Source organism: Ascaphus truei, unplaced genomic scaffold (genome assembly GCF_040206685.1).
Source record: "Ascaphus truei isolate aAscTru1 unplaced genomic scaffold, aAscTru1.hap1 HAP1_SCAFFOLD_733, whole genome shotgun sequence".
NCBI lineage: Eukaryota > Metazoa > Chordata > Amphibia > Anura > Ascaphidae > Ascaphus > Ascaphus truei.
Window position 1 is genome coordinate 33,088 of NW_027457068.1, and position 20,125 is coordinate 53,212.

Genomic DNA, 20,125 nt, shown 5'->3' on the forward strand with positions numbered 1-20,125 from the left:
AGGAGACTTGCAAATTAAATGGGGATAAATTGGGGGAATCCTTGATGGAGAAGGATTTAGGAGTGCTTGTACACAGCAATAGTGCCCAAAGTCATGCAGTAACTGCAAAGGCAAACAAGATCTTATCTTACAATAAATGGGCAATGGATGGAAGGGAAGTCCATGCTCAGTCACTCTCTCTGATAAGTGAATCATACAGATACAAGTACACACAGACCGATATGCCACATATCTGCAGGTCCTTACTCTGTCAGCTTCTCCTTGCTCTCTAGGCTCTCCCCTGGATTCTCCTTCTCGGGCATCACCTCTGCTTCCCCCTGCCCCACCTCGTTCTGCCTTCTCCCTCCTTTCTCCTCTTCTTCTGCCTTCTGCACTCCATCGGAGTTGTCATGTCTCCATTTATGCTCCTCTTCTCGTTCAAGGGCTTCCTGTCTGCTCTTCTCAGACACCATCTCCTTGTACCTAGTAAGACGGATATTATATTAACATTACCATCCAACCACTATTATATTGGGGATTGAAAATTACACTAAAAAGTATTTATAGAAAATACAAAATTATTGTGATCTACTTAGATTTTGCATAGGCTTTGATACGGTTCCACACAAGAGGTTAATGTACAAAATAAAGCAAATTGGACTCTAAAAATATTTGCACCTGGATTGAAAACTGGTTGAAGGATACACAACATAGAGTTGTCGTAAATGGAACTTTTTCAGGTTGGGCTAAAGTCGTGAGTGGAGTACCTCAGGGATCGGTACTAGGACCCCTGCTTTTTAACTTGTTTGTTAATGACCTTGAGGTTGGCATCGAGAGCAAAGTCTTAATCTTTGCTGATGATACTAAATTGTGTAAGGTAGTAGAATCAGAGCAGGATGTAATTTCTCTCCAGAAGGACTTGGGGAGACTGGAAACTTGGGCAGGTAAATGGCAGATGAGGTTTAATACAGATAAATGTAAGGTTATGCATTTGAGAAACAAGAATAAACAGGAGACTTGCAAATTAAATGGGGATAAATTGGGGGAATCCTTGATGGAGAAGGATTTAGGAGTGCTTGTACACAGCAATAGTGCCCAAAGTCATGCAGTAACTGCAAAGGCAAACAAGATCTTATCTTACAATAAATGGGCAATGGATGGAAGGGAAGTCCATGCTCAGTCACTCTCTCTGATAAGTGAATCATACAGATACAAGTACACACAGACCGATATGCCACATATCTGCAGGTCCTTACTCTGTCAGCTTCTCCTTGCTCTCTAGGCTCTCCCCTGGATTCTCCTTCTCGGGCATCACCTCTGCTTCCCCCTGCCCCACCTCGTTCTGCCTTCTCCCTCCTTTCTCCTCTTCTTCTGCCTTCTGCACTCCATCGGAGTTGTCATGTCTCCATTTATGCTCCTCTTCTCGTTCAAGGGCTTCCTGTCTGCTCTTCTCAGACACCATCTCCTTGTACCTGGTAAGACGGATATTATATTAACATTACCATCCAACCACTATTATATTGGGGATTGAAAATTACACTAAAAAGTATTTATAGAAAATACTTAATTATTGTGATCTACTTAGATTTTGCATAGGCTTTGATACGGTTCCACACAAGAGGTTAATGTACAAAATAAAGCAAATTGGACTCTAAAAATATTTGCACCTGGATTGAAAACTGGTTGAAGGATACACAACATAGAGTTGTCGTAAATGGAACTTTTTCAGGTTGGGCTAAAGTCGTGAGTGGAGTACCTCAGGGATCGGTACTAGGACCCCTGCTTTTTAACTTGTTTGTTAATGACCTTGAGGTTGGCATCGAGAGCAAAGTCTTAATCTTTGCTGATGATACTAAATTGTGTAAGGTAGTAGAATCAGAGCAGGATGTACTTTCTCTCCAGAAGGACTTGGGGAGACTGGAAACTTGGGCAGGTAAATGGCAGATGAGGTTTAATACAGATAAATGTAAGGTTATGCATTTGAGAAACAAGAATAAACAGGAGACTTGCAAATTAAATGGGGATAAATTGGGGGAATCCTTGATGGAGAAGGATTTAGGAGTGCTTGTACACAGCAATAGTGCCCAAAGTCATGCAGTAACTGCAAAGGCAAACAAGATCTTATCTTACAATAAATGGGCAATGGATGGAAGGGAAGTCCATGCTCAGTCACTCTCTCTGATAAGTGAATCATACAGATACAAGTACACACAGACCGATATGCCACATATCTGCAGGTCCTTACTCTGTCAGCTTCTCCTTGCTCTCTAGGCTCTCCCCTGGATTCTCCTTCTCGGGCATCACCTCTGCTTCCCCCTGCCCCACCTCGTTCTGCCTTCTCCCTCCTTTCTCCTCTTCTTCTGCCTTCTGCACTCCATCGGAGTTGTCATGTCTCCATTTATGCTCCTCTTCTCGTTCAAGGGCTTCCTGTCTGCTCTTCTCAGACACCATCTCCTTGTACCTGGTAAGACGGATATTATATTAACATTACCATCCAACCACTATTATATTGGGGATTGAAAATTACACTAAAAAGTATTTATAGAAAATACTAAATTATTGTGATCTACTTAGATTTTGCATAGGCTTTGATACGGTTCCACACAAGAGGTTAATGTACAAAATAAAGCAAATTGGACTCTAAAAATATTTGCACCTGGATTGAAAACTGGTTGAAGGATACACAACATAGAGTTGTCGTAAATGGAACTTTTTCAGGTTGGGCTAAAGTCGTGAGTGGAGTACCTCAGGGATCGGTACTAGGACCCCTGCTTTTTAACTTGTTTGTTAATGACCTTGAGGTTGGCATCGAGAGCAAAGTCTTAATCTTTGCTGATGATACTAAATTGTGTAAGGTAGTAGAATCAGAGCAGGATGTAATTTCTCTCCAGAAGGACTTGGGGAGACTGGAAACTTGGGCAGGTAAATGGCAGATGAGGTTTAATACAGATAAATGTAAGGTTATGCATTTGAGAAACAAGAATAAACAGGAGACTTGCAAATTAAATGGGGATAAATTGGGGGAATCCTTGATGGAGAAGGATTTAGGAGTGCTTGTACACAGCAATAGTGCCCAAAGTCATGCAGTAACTGCAAAGGCAAACAAGATCTTATCTTACAATAAATGGGCAATGGATGGAAGGGAAGTCCATGCTCAGTCACTCTCTCTGATAAGTGAATCATACAGATACAAGTACACACAGACCGATATGCCACATATCTGCAGGTCCTTACTCTGTCAGCTTCTCCTTGCTCTCTAGGCTCTCCCCTGGATTCTCCTTCTCGGGCATCACCTCTGCTTCCCCCTGCCCCACCTCGTTCTGCCTTCTCCCTCCTTTCTCCTCTTCTTCTGCCTTCTGCACTCCATCGGAGTTGTCATGTCTCCATTTATGCTCCTCTTCTCGTTCAAGGGCTTCCTGTCTGCTCTTCTCAGACACCATCTCCTTGTACCTGGTAAGACGGATATTATATTAACATTACCATCCAACCACTATTATATTGGGGATTGAAAATTACACTAAAAAGTATTTATAGAAAATATAAAATTATTGTGATCTACTTAGATTTTGCATAGGCTTTGATACGGTTCCACACAAGAGGTTAATGTACAAAATAAAGCAAATTGGACTCTAAAAATATTTGCACCTGGATTGAAAACTGGTTGAAGGATACACAACATAGAGTTGTCGTAAATGGAACTTTTTCAGGTTGGGCTAAAGTCGTGAGTGGAGTACCTCAGGGATCGGTACTAGGACCCCTGCTTTTTAACTTGTTTGTTAATGACCTTGAGGTTGGCATCGAGAGCAAAGTCTTAATCTTTGCTGATGATACTAAATTGTGTAAGGTAGTAGAATCAGAGCAGGATGTAATTTCTCTCCAGAAGGACTTGGGGAGACTGGAAACTTGGGCAGGTAAATGGCAGATGAGGTTTAATACAGATAAATGTAAGGTTATGCATTTGAGAAACAAGAATAAACAGGAGACTTGCAAATTAAATGGGGATAAATTGGGGGAATCCTTGATGGAGAAGGATTTAGGAGTGCTTGTACACAGCAATAGTGCCCAAAGTCATGCAGTAACTGCAAAGGCAAACAAGATCTTATTTTACAATAAATGGGCAATGGATGGAAGGGAAGTCCATGCTCAGTCACTCTCTCTGATAAGTGAATCATACAGATACAAGTACACACAGACCGATATGCCACATATCTGCAGGTTCTTACTCTGTCAGCTTCTCCTTGCTCTCTAGGCTCTCCCCTGGATTCTCCTTCTCGGGCATCACCTCTGCTTCCCCCTGCCCCACCTCGTTCTGCCTTCTCCCTCCTTTCTCCTCTTCTTCTGCCTTCTGCACTCCATCGGAGTTGTCATGTCTCCATTTATGCTCCTCTTCTCGTTCAAGGGCTTCCTGTCTGCTCTTCTCAGACACCATCTCCTTGTACCTGGTAAGACGGATATTATATTAACATTACCATCCAACCACTATTATATTGGGGATTGAAAATTACACTAAAAAGTATTTATAGAAAATACTAAATTATTGTGATCTACTTAGATTTTGCATAGGCTTTGATACGGTTCCACACAAGAGGTTAATGTACAAAATAAAGCAAATTGGACTCTAAAAATATTTGCACCTGGATTGAAAACTGGTTGAAGGATACACAACATAGAGTTGTCGTAAATGGAACTTTTTCAGGTTGGGCTAAAGTCGTGAGTGGAGTACCTCAGGGATCGGTACTAGGACCCCTGCTTTTTAACTTGTTTGTTAATGACCTTGAGGTTGGCATCGAGAGCAAAGTCTTAATCTTTGCTGATGATACTAAATTGTGTAAGGTAGTAGAATCAGAGCAGGATGTACTTTCTCTCCAGAAGGACTTGGGGAGACTGGAAACTTGGGCAGGTAAATGGCAGATGAGGTTTAATACAGATAAATGTAAGGTTATGCATTTGAGAAACAAGAATAAACAGGAGACTTGCAAATTAAATGGGGATAAATTGGGGGAATCCTTGATGGAGAAGGATTTAGGAGTGCTTGTACACAGCAATAGTGCCCAAAGTCATGCAGTAACTGCAAAGGCAAACAAGATCTTATCTTACAATAAATGGGCAATGGATGGAAGGGAAGTCCATGCTCAGTCACTCTCTCTGATAAGTGAATCATACAGATACAAGTACACACAGACCGATATGCCACATATCTGCAGGTCCTTACTCTGTCAGCTTCTCCTTGCTCTCTAGGCTCTCCCCTGGATTCTCCTTCTCGGGCATCACCTCTGCTTCCCCCTGCCCCACCTCGTTCTGCCTTCTCCCTCCTTTCTCCTCTTCTTCTGCCTTCTGCACTCCATCGGAGTTGTCATGTCTCCATTTATGCTCCTCTTCTCGTTCAAGGGCTTCCTGTCTGCTCTTTTCAGACACCATCTCCTTGTACCTAGTAAGACGGATATTATATTAACATTAACATCCAACCACTATTATATTGGGGATTGAAAATTACACTAAAAAGTATTTATAGAAAATACAAAATTATTGTGATCTACTTAGATTTTGCATAGGCTTTGATACGGTTCCACACAAGAGGTTAATGTACAAAATAAAGCAAATTGGACTCTAAAAATATTTGCACCTGGATTGAAAACTGGTTGAAGGATACACAACATAGAGTTGTCGTAAATGGAACTTTTTCAGGTTGGGCTAAAGTCGTGAGTGGAGTACCTCAGGGATCGGTACTAGGACCCCTGCTTTTTAACTTGTTTGTTAATGACCTTGAGGTTGGCATCGAGAGCAAAGTCTTAATCTTTGCTGATGATACTAAATTGTGTAAGGTAGTAGAATCAGAGCAGGATGTAATTTCTCTCCAGAAGGACTTGGGGAGACTGGAAACTTGGGCAGGTAAATGGCAGATGAGGTTTAATACAGATAAATGTAAGGTTATGCATTTGAGAAACAAGAATAAACAGGAGACTTGCAAATTAAATGGGGATAAATTGGGGGAATCCTTGATGGAGAAGGATTTAGGAGTGCTTGTACACAGCAATAGTGCCCAAAGTCATGCAGTAACTGCAAAGGCAAACAAGATCTTATCTTACAATAAATGGGCAATGGATGGAAGGGAAGTCCATGCTCAGTCACTCTCTCTGATAAGTGAATCATACAGATACAAGTACACACAGACCGATATGCCACATATCTGCAGGTCCTTACTCTGTCAGCTTCTCCTTGCTCTCTAGGCTCTCCCCTGGATTCTCCTTCTCGGGCATCACCTCTGCTTCCCCCTGCCCCACCTCGTTCTGCCTTCTCCCTCCTTTCTCCTCTTCTTCTGCCTTCTGCACTCCATCGGAGTTGTCATGTCTCCATTTATGCTCCTCTTCTCGTTCAAGGGCTTCCTGTCTGCTCTTCTCAGACACCATCTCCTTGTACCTGGTAAGACGGATATTATATTAACATTACCATCCAACCACTATTATATTGGGGATTGAAAATTACACTAAAAAGTATTTATAGAAAATACTAAATTATTGTGATCTACTTAGATTTTGCATAGGCTTTGATACGGTTCCACACAAGAGGTTAATGTACAAAATAAAGCAAATTGGACTCTAAAAATATTTGCACCTGGATTGAAAACTGGTTGAAGGATACACAACATAGAGTTGTCGTAAATGGAACTTTTTCAGGTTGGGCTAAAGTCGTGAGTGGAGTACCTCAGGGATCGGTACTAGGACCCCTGCTTTTTAACTTGTTTGTTAATGACCTTGAGGTTGGCATCGAGAGCAAAGTCTTAATCTTTGCTGATGATACTAAATTGTGTAAGGTAGTAGAATCAGAGCAGGATGTAATTTCTCTCCAGAAGGACTTGGGGAGACTGGAAACTTGGGCAGGTAAATGGCAGATGAGGTATAATACAGATAAATGTAAGGTTATGCATTTGAGAAACAAGAATAAACAGGAGACTTGCAAATTAAATGGGGATAAATTGGGGGAATCCTTGATGGAGAAGGATTTAGGAGTGCTTGTACACAGCAATAGTGCCCAAAGTCATGCAGTAACTGCAAAGGCAAACAAGATCTTATCTTACAATAAATGGGCAATGGATGGAAGGGAAGTCCATGCTCAGTCACTCTCTCTGATAAGTGAATCATACAGATACAAGTACACACAGACCGATATGCCACATATCTGCAGGTCCTTACTCTGTCAGCTTCTCCTTGCTCTCTAGGCTCTCCCCTGGATTCTCCTTCTCGGGCATCACCTCTGCTTCCCCCTGCCCCACCTCGTTCTGCCTTCTCCCTCCTTTCTCCTCTTCTTCTGCCTTCTGCACTCCATCGGAGTTGTCATGTCTCCATTTATGCTCCTCTTCTCGTTCAAGGGCTTCCTGTCTGCTCTTCTCAGACACCATCTCCTTGTACCTGGTAAGACGGATATTATATTAACATTACCATCCAACCACTATTATATTGGGGATTGAAAATTACACTAAAAAGTATTTATAGAAAATACTAAATTATTGTGATCTACTTAGATTTTGCATAGGCTTTGATACGGTTCCACACAAGAGGTTAATGTACAAAATAAAGCAAATTGGACTCTAAAAATATTTGCACCTGGATTGAAAACTGGTTGAAGGATACACAACATAGAGTTGTCGTAAATGGAACTTTTTCAGGTTGGGCTAAAGTCGTGAGTGGAGTACCTCAGGGATCGGTACTAGGACCCCTGCTTTTTAACTTGTTTGTTAATGACCTTGAGGTTGGCATCGAGAGCAAAGTCTTAATCTTTGCTGATGATACTAAATTGTGTAAGGTAGTAGAATCAGAGCAGGATGTACTTTCTCTCCAGAAGGACTTGGGGAGACTGGAAACTTGGGCAGGTAAATGGCAGATGAGGTTTAATACAGATAAATGTAAGGTTATGCATTTGAGAAACAAGAATAAACAGGAGACTTGCAAATTAAATGGGGATAAATTGGGGGAATCCTTGATGGAGAAGGATTTAGGAGTGCTTGTACACAGCAATAGTGCCCAAAGTCATGCAGTAACTGCAAAGGCAAACAAGATCTTATCTTACAATAAATGGGCAATGGATGGAAGGGAAGTCCATGCTCAGTCACTCTCTCTGATAAGTGAATCATACAGATACAAGTACACACAGACCGATATGCCACATATCTGCAGGTCCTTACTCTGTCAGCTTCTCCTTGCTCTCTAGGCTCTCCCCTGGATTCTCCTTCTCGGGCATCACCTCTGCTTCCCCCTGCCCCACCTCGTTCTGCCTTCTCCCTCCTTTCTCCTCTTCTTCTGCCTTCTGCACTCCATCGGAGTTGTCATGTCTCCATTTATGCTCCTCTTCTCGTTCAAGGGCTTCCTGTCTGCTCTTTTCAGACACCATCTCCTTGTACCTAGTAAGACGGATATTATATTAACATTAACATCCAACCACTATTATATTGGGGATTGAAAATTACACTAAAAAGTATTTATAGAAAATACAAAATTATTGTGATCTACTTAGATTTTGCATAGGCTTTGATACGGTTCCACACAAGAGGTTAATGTACAAAATAAAGCAAATTGGACTCTAAAAATATTTGCACCTGGATTGAAAACTGGTTGAAGGATACACAACATAGAGTTGTCGTAAATGGAACTTTTTCAGGTTGGGCTAAAGTCGTGAGTGGAGTACCTCAGGGATCGGTACTAGGACCCCTGCTTTTTAACTTGTTTGTTAATGACCTTGAGGTTGGCATCGAGAGCAAAGTCTTAATCTTTGCTGATGATACTAAATTGTGTAAGGTAGTAGAATCAGAGCAGGATGTAATTTCTCTCCAGAAGGACTTGGGGAGACTGGAAACTTGGGCAGGTAAATGGCAGATGAGGTTTAATACAGATAAATGTAAGGTTATGCATTTGAGAAACAAGAATAAACAGGAGACTTGCAAATTAAATGGGGATAAATTGGGGGAATCCTTGATGGAGAAGGATTTAGGAGTGCTTGTACACAGCAATAGTGCCCAAAGTCATGCAGTAACTGCAAAGGCAAACAAGATCTTATCTTACAATAACTGGGCAATGGATGGAAGGGAAGTCCATGCTCAGTCACTCTCTCTGATAAGTGAATCATACAGATACAAGTACACACAGACCGATATGCCACATATCTGCAGGTCCTTACTCTGTCAGCTTCTCCTTGCTCTCTAGGCTCTCCCCTGGATTCTCCTTCTCGGGCATCACCTCTGCTTCCCCCTGCCCCACCTCGTTCTGCCTTCTCCCTCCTTTCTCCTCTTCTTCTGCCTTCTGCACTCCATCGGAGTTGTCATGTCTCCATTTATGCTCCTCTTCTCGTTCAAGGGCTTCCTGTCTGCTCTTCTCAGACACCATCTCCTTGTACCTGGTAAGACGGATATTATATTAACATTACCATCCAACCACTATTATATTGGGGATTGAAAATTACACTAAAAAGTATTTATAGAAAATACTAAATTATTGTGATCTACTTAGATTTTGCATAGGCTTTGATACGGTTCCACACAAGAGGTTAATGTACAAAATAAAGCAAATTGGACTCTAAAAATATTTGCACTTGGATTGAAAACTGGTTGAAGGATACACAACATAGAGTTGTCGTAAATGGAACTTTTTCAGGTTGGGCTAAAGTCGTGAGTGGAGTACCTCAGGGATCGGTACTAGGACCCCTGCTTTTTAACTTGTTTGTTAATGACCTTGAGGTTGGCATCGAGAGCAAAGTCTTAATCTTTGCTGATGATACTAAATTGTGTAAGGTAGTAGAATCAGAGCAGGATGTAATTTCTCTCCAGAAGGACTTGGGGAGACTGGAAACTTGGGCAGGTAAATGGCAGATGAGGTTTAATACAGATAAATGTAAGGTTATGCATTTGAGAAACAAGAATAAACAGGAGACTTGCAAATTAAATGGGGATAAATTGGGGGAATCCTTGATGGAGAAGGATTTAGGAGTGCTTGTACACAGCAATAGTGCCCAAAGTCATGCAGTAACTGCAAAGGCAAACAAGATCTTATCTTACAATAAATGGGCAATGGATGGAAGGGAAGTCCATGCTCAGTCACTCTCTCTGATAAGTGAATCATACAGATACAAGTACACACAGACCGATATGCCACATATCTGCAGGTCCTTACTCTGTCAGCTTCTCCTTGCTCTCTAGGCTCTCCCCTGGATTCTCCTTCTCGGGCATCACCTCTGCTTCCCCCTGCCCCACCTCGTTCTGCCTTCTCCCTCCTTTCTCCTCTTTTTCTGCCTTCTGCACTCCATCGGAGTTGTCATGTCTCCATTTATGCTCCTCTTCTCGTTCAAGGGCTTCCTGTCTGCTCTTCTCAGACACCATCTCCTTGTACCTGGTAAGACGGATATTATATTAACATTACCATCCAACCACTACTATATTGGGGATTGAAAATTACACTAAAAAGTATTTATAGAAAATACAAAATTATTGTGATCTACTTAGATTTTGCATAGGCTTTGATACGGTTCCACACAAGAGGTTAATGTACAAAATAAAGCAAATTGGACTCTAAAAATATTTGCACCTGGATTGAAAACTGGTTGAAGGATACACAACATAGAGTTGTCGTAAATGGAACTTTTTCAGGTTGGGCTAAAGTCGTGAGTGGAGTACCTCAGGGATCGGTACTAGGACCCCTGCTTTTTAACTTGTTTGTTAATGACCTTGAGGTTGGCATCGAGAGCAAAGTCTTAATCTTTGCTGATGATACTAAATTGTGTAAGGTAGTAGAATCAGAGCAGGATGTAATTTCTCTCCAGAAGGACTTGGGGAGACTGGAAACTTGGGCAGATACTGCACCGACACACTTTATTCGAGCAAATACCCAGTATGTACCTGGCAGATACCTGGAATGCGCCGCTCCTCACCTCTGACAAGCCCCGTTGCGTTTGCCTTCCCAGCCTGGGTTCATGCCTGGCTGACGGGCGGCTGATCTGTTAAATGATAATGATTAGGATTTAATAGGCTGCAATGCTTCGCGTGTCTACCAGATGGCATAAATTCATGAATTGTAATGCAGTATATATATATATACTGTGCAGTATTGCAGCCAGCGGGAATAAAATGCTTCAATCCCTGCCTGGAAAATAACCCAATGCACTCGGGCAGAAAACAGTCACAAACCTCAATACACCCGGGTATACCCGAATTCGTGGGACTAGCCGAGCTCGAATAAAGTGTGTCGCCAGTGTAAATGGCAGATGAGGTTTAATACAGATAAATGTAAGGTTATGCATTTGAGAAACAAGAATAAACAGGAGACTTGCAAATTAAATGGGGATAAATTAGGGGAATCCTTGATGGAGAAGGATTTAGGAGTGCTTGTACACAGCAATAGTGCCCAAAGTCATGCAGTAACTGCAAAGGCAAACAAGATCTTATCTTACAATAAATGGGCAATGGATGGAAGGGAAGTCCATGCTCAGTCACTCTCTCTGATAAGTGAATCATACAGATACAAGTACACACAGACCGATATGCCACATATCTGCAGGTCCTTACTCTGTCAGCTTCTCCTTGCTCTCTAGGCTCTCCCCTGGATTCTCCTTCTCGGGCATCACCTCTGCTTCCCCCTGCCCCACCTCGTTCTGCCTTCTCCCTCCTTTCTCCTCTTCTTCTGCCTTCTGCACTCCATCGGAGTTGTCATGTCTCCATTTATGCTCCTCTTCTCGTTCAAGGGCTTCCTGTCTGCTCTTCTCAGACACCATCTCCTTGTACCTGGTAAGACGGATATTATATTAACATTACCATCCAACCACTATTATATTGGGGATTGAAAATTACACTAAAAAGTATTTATAGAAAATACAAAATTATTGTGATCTACTTAGATTTTGCATAGGCTTTGATACGGTTCCACACAAGAGGTTAATGTACAAAATAAAGCAAATTGGACTCTAAAAATATTTGCACCTGGATTGAAAACTGGTTGAAGGATACACAACATAGAGTTGTCGTAAATGGAACTTTTTCAGGTTGGGCTAAAGTCGTGAGTGGAGTACCTCAGGGATCGGTACTAGGACCCCTGCTTTTTAACTTGTTTGTTAATGACTTTGAGGTTGGCATCGAGAGCAAAGTCTTAATCTTTGCTGATGATACTAAATTGTGTAAGGTAGTAGAATCAGAGCAGGATGTACTTTCTCTCCAGAAGGACTTGGGGAGACTGGAAACTTGGGCAGGTAAATGGCAGATGAGGTTTAATACAGATAAATGTAAGGTTATGCATTTGAGAAACAAGAATAAACAGGAGACTTGCAAATTAAATGGGGATAAATTGGGGGAATCCTTGATGGAGAAGGATTTAGGAGTGCTTGTACACAGCAATAGTGCCCAAAGTCATGCAGTAACTGCAAAGGCAAACAAGATCTTATCTTACAATAACTGGGCAATGGATGGAAGGGAAGTCCATGCTCAGTCACTCTCTCTGATAAGTGAATCATACAGATACAAGTACACACAGACCGATATGCCACATATCTGCAGGTCCTTACTCTGTCAGCTTCTCCTTGCTCTCTAGGCTCTCCCCTGGATTCTCCTTCTCGGGCATCACCTCTGCTTCCCCCTGCCCCACCTCGTTCTGCCTTCTCCCTCCTTTCTCCTCTTCTTCTGCCTTCTGCACTCCATCGGAGTTGTCATGTCTCCATTTATGCTCCTCTTCTCGTTCAAGGGCTTCCTGTCTGCTCTTCTCAGACACCATCTCCTTGTACCTGGTAAGACGGATATTATATTAACATTACCATCCAACCACTATTATATTGGGGATTGAAAATTACACTAAAAAGTATTTATAGAAAATACAAAATTATTGTGATCTACTTAGATTTTGCATAGGCTTTGATACGGTTCCACACAAGAGGTTAATGTACAAAATAAAGCAAATTGGACTCTAAAAATATTTGCACCTGGATTGAAAACTGGTTGAAGGATACACAACATAGAGTTGTCGTAAATGGAACTTTTTCAGGTTGGGCTAAAGTCGTGAGTGGAGTACCTCAGGGATCGGTACTAGGACCCCTGCTTTTTAACTTGTTTGTTAATGACCTTGAGGTTGGCATCGAGAGCAAAGTCTTAATCTTTGCTGATGATACTAAATTGTGTAAGGTAGTAGAATCAGAGCAGGATGTACTTTCTCTCCAGAAGGACTTGGGGAGACTGGAAACTTGGGCAGGTAAATGGCAGATGAGGTTTAATACAGATAAATGTAAGGTTATGCATTTGAGAAACAAGAATAAACAGGAGACTTGCAAATTAAATGGGGATAAATTGGGGGAATCCTTGATGGAGAAGGATTTAGGAGTGCTTGTACACAGCAATAGTGCCCAAAGTCATGCAGTAACTGCAAAGGCAAACAAGATCTTATCTTACAATAAATGGGCAATGGATGGAAGGGAAGTCCATGCTCAGTCACTCTCTCTGATAAGTGAATCATACAGATACAAGTACACAAAGACCGATATGCCACATATCTGCAGGTCCTTACTCTGTCAGCTTCTCCTTGCTCTCTAGGCTCTCCCCTGGATTCTCCTTCTCGGGAATCACCTCTGCTTCCCCCTGCCCCACCTCTTTCTGCCTTCTCCCTCCTTTCTCCTCTTCTTCTGCCTTCTGCACTCCATCGGAGTTGTCATGTCTCCATTTATGCTCCTCTTCTCGTTCAAGGGCTTCCTGTCTGCTCTTCTCAGACACCATCTCCTTGTACCTGGTAAGACGGATATTATATTAACATTACCATCCAACCACTATTATATTGGGGATTGAAAATTACACTAAAATGTATTTATAGAAAATTCTAAATTATTGTGATCTACTTAGATTTTGCATAGGCTTTGATACGGTTCCACACAAGAGGTTAATGTACAAAATAAAGCAAATTGGACTCTAAAAATATTTGCACCTGGATTGAAAACTGGTTGAAGGATACACAACATAGAGTTGTCGTAAATGGAACTTTTTCAGGTCGAGCTAAAGTCGTGAGTGGAGTACCTCAGGGATCGGTACTAGGACCCCTGCTTTTTAACTTGTTTGTTAATGACCTTGAGGTTGGCATCGAGAGCAAAGTCGCAATCTTTGCTGATGATACTAAATTGTGTAAGGTAGTAGAATCAGAGCAGGATGTAATTTCTCTCCAGAAGGACTTGGGGAGACTGGAAACTTGGGCAGGTAAATGGCAGATGAGGTTTAATACAGATAAATGTAAGGTTATGCATTTGAGAAACAAGAATAAACAGGAGACTTGCAAATTAAATGGGGATAAATTGGGGGAATCCTTGATGGAGAAGGATTTAGGAGTGCTTGTACACAGCAATAGTGCCCAAAGTCATGCAGTAACTGCAAAGGCAAACAAGATCTTATCTTACAATAAATGGGCAATGGATGGAAGGGAAGTCCATGCTCAGTCACTCTCTCTGATAAGTGAATCATACAGATACAAGTACACACAGACCGATATGCCACATATCTGCAGGTCCTTACTCTGTCAGCTTCTCCTTGCTCTCTAGGCTCTCCCCTGGATACTCCTTCTCGGGCATCACCTCTGCTTCCCCCTGCCCCACCTCGTTCTGCCTTCTCCCTCCTTTCTCCTCTTCTTCTGCCTTCTGCACTCCATCGGAGTTGTCATGTCTCCATTTATGCTCCTCTTCTCGTTCAAGGGCTTCCTGTCTGCTCTTCTCAGACACCATCTCCTTGTACCTGGTAAGACGGATATTATATTAACATTACCATCCAACCACTATTATTTGGGGATTGAAAATTACACTAAAAAGTATTTATAGAAAATACTAAATTATTGTGATCTACTTAGATTTTGCATAGGCTTTGATACGGTTCCACACAAGAGGTTAATGTACAAAATAAAGCAAATTGGACTCTAAAAATATTTGCACCTGGATTGAAAACTGGTTGAAGGATACACAACATAGAGTTGTCGTAAATGGAACTTTTTCAGGTTGGGCTAAAGTCGTGAGTGGAGTACCTCAGGGATCGGTACTAGGACCCCTGCTTTTTAACTTGTTTGTTAATGACCTTGAGGTTGGCATCGAGAGCAAAGTCTCAATCTTTGCTGATGATACTAAATTGTGTAAGGTAGTAGAATCAGAGCAGGATGTACTTTCTCTCCAGAAGGACTTGGGGAGACTGGAAACTTGGGCAGGTAAATGGCAGATGAGGTTTAATACAGATAAATGTAAGGTTATGCATTTGAGAAACAAGAATAAACAGGAGACTTGCAAATTAAATGGGGATAAATTGGGGGAATCCTTGATGGAGAAGGATTTAGGAGTGCTTGTACACAGCAATAGTGCCCAAAGTCATGCAGTAACTGCAAAGGCAAACAAGATCTTATCTTACAATAAATGGGCAATGGTTTTAAGGGAAGTCCATGCTCAGTCACTCTCTCTGATAAGTGAATCATACAGATACAAGTACACACAGACCGATATGCCACATATCTGCAGGTCCTTACTCTGTCAGCTTCTCCTTGCTCTCTAGGCTCTCCCCTGGATTCTCCTTCGCGGGCATCACCTCTGCTTCCCCCTGCCCCACCTCGTTCTGCCTTCTCCCTCCTTTCTCCTCTTCTTCTGCCTTCTGCACTCCATCGGAGTTGTCATGTCTCCATTTATGCTCCTCTTCTCGTTCAAGGGCTTCCTGTCTGCTCTTCTCAGACACCATCTCCTTGTACCTGGTAAGACGGATATTATATTAACATTACCATCCAACCACTATTATATTGGGGATTGAAAATTACACTAAAAAGTATTTATAGAAAATACAAAATTATTGTGATCTACTTAGATTTTGCATAGGCTTTGATACGGTTCCACACAAGAGGTTAATGTACAAAATAAAGCAAATTGGACTCTAAAAATATTTGCACCTGGATTGAAAACTGGTTGAAGGATACACAACATAGAGTTGTCGTAAATGGAACTTTTTCAGGTTGGGCTAAAGTCGTGAGTGGAGTACCTCAGGGATCGGTACTAGGACCCCTGCTTTTTAACTTGTTTGTTAATGACCTTGAGGTTGGCATCGAGAGCAAAGTCTTAATCTTTGCTGATGATACTAAATTGTGTAAGGTAGTAGAATCAGAGCAGGATGTAATTTCTCTCCAGAAGGACTTGGGGAGACTGGAAACTTGGGCAGGTAAATGGCAGATGAGGTTTAATACAGATAAATGTAAGGTTATGCATTTGAGAAACAAGAATAAACAGGAGACTTGCAAATTAAATGGGGATAAATTGGGGGAATCCTTGATGGAGAAGGATTTAGGAGTGCTTGTACACAGCAATAGTGCCCAAAGTCATGCAGTAACTGCAAAGGCAAACAAGATCTTATCTTACAATAAATGGGCAATGGATGGAAGGGAAGTCCATGCTCAGTCACTCTCTCTGATAAGTGAATCATACAGATATAAGTACACACAGACCGATATGCCACATATCTGCAGGTCCTTACTCTGTCAGCTTCTCCTTGCTCTCTAGGCTCTCCCCTGGATTCTCCTTCTCGGGCATCACCTCTGCTTCCCCCTGCCCCACCTCGTTCTGCCTTCTCCCTCCTTTCTCCTCTTCTTCTGCCTTCTGCACTCCATCGGAGTTGTCATGTCTCCATTTATGCTCCTCTTCTCGTTCAAGGGCTTCCTGTCTGCTTGTGAGGGTTTGGGAGTCACGCCGCCCTCGGCGTGCTCCTCACTCACCTACAGCTCCGACGGAGATCCCCGCAGCACACTCTCATTCCCTCACCGGAGCGCCGGTCACTGCTTCACGTGGGCGCGCGCGCGCACGCCAGGACTGCACTTCTAATCTCGGGCTGGCGGCTTCACCCGGTCACGCGCACGCAAACCCCGCTATACGGAGGCATGGCCACACGGCGTCGCCTCAACCCCTTAAAGGTACAGCGCATCAAAACATTGCTGCAATCAAATGCACTCAGACTACTGGGCTTTATGGCTCCTCCCATGGGACTCATTCTGGACCTATCCCTGCGGTATCCTGGCCCTTCTACACACCTCCACCTTGCTGCACTGCTATTGGACCCTCTCTCCTATATATACCTGGCAGAATCACTGACTCGTTGGCTGAGCATAGAACCAGTTGTTCTCACCATTCTCTGCCTCCCTAGTTCTCTTTGCAGACTTCCTCGTGAACCGAACCGGCTTCCGCTACGTCTTCCTGTACCTCTGGCAACCTGAACTCGGCATACGGCTACACGACTCTCCGCACCTCTGGCTTCCCGATCCTGGCTTACGGTAAACTACAACGTCCCTCTCTCCAACCCCGGACTTGGCAAACGGCCTTCCTACCAACCGTACCTCTCCTACCCCGATCCAGAACCCCAGACCAATCTACTCTCAAGACGTGCCCACGTGGCTGTGGGTGGCGTTCTAACCTTTCCCACCTCAGCACCGCGGTCCCGTCTCGTTTGTGGTGAGCACATCCTTACATTATGCTCAGCCCCCCAAAAATGGACCCCGCTGAGGTGGAGCGGACTTTAAATGCCCATACTGCTCTTTTTACAAGATTAGAGTCTTATCTGGACCAATCTGATAAACGAATGGATGTTTTACAGCAAAGCGTCCACGCCCTTACTCTTCAAGTTCGAGTCCTCACGCGCCAATCTCCACCCGTGGCACCGGCGAATCCTTTCCCGATACCTCCGTTCAATCCAGAACCACGTATTCCTCCTCCCAAACACTACGCGGGAAATCCCCAAGGATGCCGGGGTTTCATTAACCAATGTCTCGTTCAATTTCGTCTCTCCCCCTCTCGCTTTGTGTCTTCTGTCTCCAGGGTTGGCTACATCTACTCCCTTCTCACCGACCAGGCACTGGCATGGGCCTCTCCCATCTGGGAACAACAGGGGTCTCTCACACAGGACATCGATCTTTTCGTCGAGGAATTCCGAAGAGTTTTCGATACTCCAGCACAGAAGTTAACGGCAGCTTCTGCTCTACACCACATAACTCAAGGAGATCGTTCGGTTGCCCTGTATGCTGTGGAGTTCCGCACTCTTGCTGCTGAGACGGGTTGGAACAACGAGGCTCTATCTTCTGCGTTCTGGCAAGGTCTGGCTGAAACTCTAAAGGATGAGCTCGCCGCACGAGATCGCCCTACTAACCTGGAGGAGTTAATCGCTCTGGCTATCCGTGTGGATCAGCGCCTACTGGAGCGGAGATACGAACGTTCTCATTACCGTCAACGGGTTCCAAGAGGTCTTGCTCCCACCTTTGTGGCTCCGTCACCTTCTTCCGGGGACATTCCTGAACCAATGCAGTTGGGGGGCAACAGGCTGTCTTCTGCTGAGAAGCAACGTCGGCGCACGGCCGGACTTTGTATGTATTGTGGCAATTCCACTCACGTTTTACCCCAGTGTCCCCACAGACCGGGAAAACGCTAGCTCTCAATGAGATCCCGGAGAGTTTCGTTGGGAATACTGACCCTTTCTCCCATCGTCCAAAACATCCTTCCTACCAGGATAGTCTTGCCTATAATACTGTCTGGAGAGGGGTTTCACACCCGGGCACGGGCGTTCATTGATTCCGGTTCTGCAGGTAATTTCATTGATGAGACTTTTGCTAGACAGAACAATATTCCATTTATCAACAGGAGGACGCCTGTAGGTCTGGAGGCCATTGACGGTCGACCTCTAAATCCGGCATTTATCACACTACAGACGGTACCTCTTCTACTGCAGTTCGTCGACGTCCATACGGAGATCATTACTCTCGATGTAATCCACACTCCCTCGGCTGAGTTGATTTTGGGTCTTCCTTGGCTCCAACTTCATAATCCTCGCATCGACTGGACGGATCGGGAACCTGTGCAGTGGTCTCCTTCTTGTGCCAAGACATGTACCAGGGTTTTCCAGAAGATCGGTGGAGTATCTACCATATCTGAGAAGATTAACTCCTTACCTTCTGTGTACTGGGAATTCCGTGACGTATTCGATAAAGCACGTTCCGAGGTACTACCACCGCACCGGTCTTTTGATTGTCCCATTGACCTACTTCCTGGAGCACCTCTTCCCAGGGGAAGATCCTACCCTCTCTCTCTTCCAGAGACAAAAGCCATGAACATTTATATTGCCGAGAACTTAGAAAGGGGTTTCATCAGAAAATCTTCCTCCCCGGTCGGAGCAGGATTCTTCTTCGTCAAGAAGAAGGACGGTTCTCTCCGTCCATGCATCGACTACCGGGGTTTGAATAATATCACACGCAAAAATCGATACCCTCTGCCTTTGATTCCGGAACTCTTCGACCGTCTCCAGGGAGCAACTATCTTTTCTAAACTGGACCTGAGAGGTGCTTACAATTTAGTAAGGATACGAGAGGGGGACGAGTGGAAGACTGCTTTTAACACCCATGACGGCCACTACGAGTACCTGGTTATGCCATTCGGTTTGTGCAACGCACCAGCAGTTTTCCAGGATTTTGTCAACGAGATCTTTCGGGACATCCTTAATACATTTCTTATTGTTTACTTAGATGACATCCTCATCTTTTCTAAATCCGTTGAAGAACACATCAACCATGTTCAACAAGTGCTGTTACGCCTTCGGGAGAACCATCTCTTTGCGAAATTGGAGAAATGTCAGTTCCACCTCTAAATCGGTGGCGTTTTTGGGATACGTTATCTCTGACTCCGGTTTCAACATGGATCCAGAGAAACTTAAGGCTATTTTGGACTGGCCTCGTCCTACCACTCTCAAAGCCGTGCAACGCTTTCTGGGTTTTGCAAACTATTACCGACGTTTCATTCGCAATTTTTCCTCTACAGTATCTCCCATAACGGCTCTCACTAAGAAAGGTGTAGATCCTTCATCATGGTCTGAAACCGCCATATGGGCATTTGATCTGCTAAAAAAGGCTTTTGTGTCAGCTCCCATCCTCAACCACCCGGATCCTAAACTTCCATTTACCTTGGAGGTAGATGCATCGGACATCGGGGCTGGAGCCGTCTTGTCACAGAGGACATCTCCCTTAGCTAAACTGCATCCATGTGCCTTCTTTTCGAAGAAATTTTCGGCCGCAGAACGGAATTACGATGTCGGGAACCGGGAGCTTTTGGCGATCAAATTGGCACTAGAAGAGTGGAGACACTTCTTAGAAGGTACTGA

General features: G+C 43.5%; 1 protein-coding gene across 1 annotated transcript in view; it reads right to left on the reverse strand.

Annotated features, from left to right (window-relative positions):
- The window catches only part of LOC142486093 (unconventional myosin-IXb-like), a 52,273-nt gene that overhangs the window by 21,833 nt on the left and 10,315 nt on the right, over window positions 1–20,125 (reverse strand). The gene's annotated exons all lie outside the window — the stretch shown is intronic.